The sequence below is a fragment of the Emydura macquarii genome, unplaced genomic scaffold (assembly GCF_026122565.2).
Source record: "Emydura macquarii macquarii isolate MOO-44397 ecotype Brisbane River unplaced genomic scaffold, CSIRO-AGI_Emac_v2 contig_2295, whole genome shotgun sequence".
Classification (NCBI taxonomy): domain Eukaryota; kingdom Metazoa; phylum Chordata; order Testudines; family Chelidae; genus Emydura; species Emydura macquarii.
In genome coordinates, this window is record NW_027132432.1 from 30,638 (window position 1) to 33,717 (window position 3,080).

Here is a 3,080-nt window from a genome sequence, read left to right on the forward strand (position 1 = left end):
AGCATATTGGGCTGCATTAGTAGGAGCATTGCCAGCAGATGGAGGGAAGTGATTATTCCCCTCTATTCAGCATTGGTGAAGCCGCATTTGGAGTACTGTGTCCAGTTTTGGGCCCCCCTCTACGAAAAGGATTTGGAGAAGTTGGAGGGAGTCCAGCGGAGGGCAACAAAAATGACTAGGGGGCTGGAGCACAAGACTTATGAGGAGAGGCTGAGGTAACTGGGCTTGTTTAGTCTGCAAAAGAGAAGAATGAGGGGGGATTTGATAGCAGCCTTTAACTACCTGAAAGGGGGTTCCAGGGAGGATGGAGATAGGCTGTTCTCAATGGTAGTAGATGACAGAACAAGGAGCAATGGTCTCAAGTTGCAGTGGGGAGGTCTAGGTTGGATATTAGGAAAACGTTTTTCCCTGGGAGGGTGGTGAAGCACTGGAGTGGGTTACCTAGGGAGGTGGTGGAATCTCCATCTTTAGAGGTTTTTAAGCTGAGGCTTGACAACGCCCTGGCTGGGATGATATAGCTGAGGTTAGTGCCGCTTTGAGCAGGGGGTTGGACTAGATGACCTCCTGAGGTCCCTTCCAACTCTAATCTCCTATCATTCTGTGACTCACACTGGATTTTAAGTCCAATTCCTTAGGTGCTTAGCCATCACAGCTGTGTCGCTAGGAAAATGCCCATAACAGTGAAACTGGTAAATAATCACAATGCCCAGGCTTGACATCATCTGAAATACAGAATTCAAGCAGGAAACCTAGCTCCCAAAGCACCAGGGGAATTTGGGGCTTGTTATCTCTGCTTAGTCATGTGCAATAGCACAGAGACCATTTTAAAACTGTCTCCGCACACAACCGTGGAAAGGGAAAGGGTTCTGTAGTTCTAGCTTGATTTGAATGAGGATGGCTGGACCGCAGGGCCATGTGCTGCCCTTTGCTAGAGAAACGAGTGGCGGATGGAACCAGGCTAAGAAAAATGTTTCCGGGAGTTATTAATTGCTCACCTGGCGTAGCAGCAGGATTGTACAGCTGGAATGTCCTACGTGATGAGCTAGTGCATTCGTGGTACGGTAGCAGAAGTCTTACATCCCAGGGTATGAAGTCTAGGTTTGTTTTCTGGCTTATAGAGGGCTGAGTTTTATTGCCTCAAAATTTCAGGAGAAACATTCAGCCCTAACTGTGTGTGGTGGGGGTTTCTTTGGTTTTGATTTGGTGGTTTTCTCATTTTAAATGTTTTTGATTTTTTATGGGGAAATATTTGTAGAAGGCCAAGGAAAAGTAAGAAAAGTTAAAAATCTGCATGGGAGTCTTTGAGTGCCAGGGCAGGAGAGGAGATTTTCTTGAGGCAGTTCAGGGATACATGAAAGGCATTTGCTGCCGCACAGAGTGGTTTTTCAGTTTCATTGTTACCACGTGACAACCACAGAAGTAAAGACCTCAAATAGCTTTCATCCCCATGTAGTTTTTGGATAGGTTTCCATGCCTTGTACTATCTTACACCCTCCCCTCTGCATCCCATATCCGGTCTTGTACACTTTTGGCATCATCAGCAATTTTGAAAAATGTGTAAAATTTTTGTGTTGGATCATGTGTGGGGTGGTCATGCTGGGACACGGGAGGTTGCGTGCGAGAGAGAAAAAGAAATGAAAGGGAAAAGAAAAGAAAAAAGGTTATTCTCTCTTTCTCATAAAGAAAAATTACATTGGTGGGTCATCCTTTAAGCGCTTCTTCACACCAGGGAGAGCCCTTTTTGTGGCCAAATCTTGGAAACCTACAAACAATTCTGGAGCTGTTGAAAAGGTGGGTGTGACTTAGAGTTGAACAAAGGTCATTGTGACCACAACGCAGAGTACTAAGTGTTATACATTCATGGCCACTTGCAGAGGAGAAGCACCTTCTAAGCCCTCTGTCATTTCAGCTGTTGTTTTCTGTGCACACTGAGGCAGATAACTAAATTTGTGCAAGTCTTGCAGGAAATGGAAAATGTTGTGCATTGGAATGGTCCAGTGGTGATTTCGAGCATCAAGTAGAGCAGTTGCAAGGCATTTTTTAAGGTAGGCACCATGGCAAAGCTGGCTAATGCACCTGCCTAGTAAACAGGAGATCCTGGGTTCAACTCCCAGTGGTGCCTTTTGTTTCCTCTGCTCATGTTTTCCAAAGTCTTGCTAGGTAACAGAACAGACCTTTGTCGGAAATCAAAGTAATTGCTTGTTCAGAAAAAGTCGACTTTGCAGAGCAGTGTTGAATAGGCTGCTGTCAGTGGCTTTGGCAAAGAGGCTGCTTCCACTGTAATTGCTGGAATACGAAAGTCAGTGCCAGGCACCTTTGCGATTCCCTGGGGATCTCTACGTACAGAGAACCTGATAGCACAATCTCTACAGATCTTGCAGGAAATGGAGAATTACTCTCATTTCACTTTTCTTTTGTTGTCACAGATGAAAAATGGAGCCTTTAGGAGAAAAGTCACAGAGGGTGACACCATGGCTCAGCTGGGCAAGACATATACTGGATAAAGAAGATTTTCTGGATCTAGCTCCCAGGGATGCCTTTCCAAACCTGTCTCCTCTTGCATCCTTTTCCTGGATCTTTTGCGTTAACACACAAGACAACTTTCGCCTAGCCAAACAAAAGCTAGCAGAAGAAACAAGCCTTTTCCCTGACAAGGGTCGAAAGGAGGCACCCGATAAATGTGGAGACAAGGAAATGGTCGCAATAATCCATCTGGTATTTGTGGTTTTGAAAGGCAGAATACTTAGCACAATATGACCATGGCTGGTGATGGAAGGGTCTCTGTGTGATGGATCCCTGGGGTACAACCTGAAACCTTGGGACCAAGATGGCCCCTTAATCACCAGCCTGGGCTGTCTCTTACAATGCTGTGTAGCTCCTGACTTGGCATGGCTGTTTTTCCTTGCAGAGCCGACTTTGTTTGTTGGGATCCCTTTTTAGTATCTCTTTCTCAGAAGCAAAAAAAGACCATCCGGTGTAAACCTTGAAGTGCTTCTTCACAAGAGAGAGGGAGCACCCCTTGCAGCAAAGTCTTTAACAGACATTAATGACAAGTCTGGAGCTGATGAACAAGTTGCTGT

The 3,080-nt window shown here is 45.5% G+C and overlaps 1 non-coding gene across 1 annotated transcript; it reads left to right on the forward strand.

Annotated features, from left to right (window-relative positions):
* The first annotated feature begins 2,048 nt into the window (after positions 1 to 2,048).
* TRNAT-AGU (transfer RNA threonine (anticodon AGU)) lies at positions 2,049 to 2,122 on the forward strand. Its single transcript has one exon. It is a non-coding gene; the product is annotated as a tRNA-Thr (tRNA).
* Positions 2,123 to 3,080: the final 958 nt, after the last annotated feature.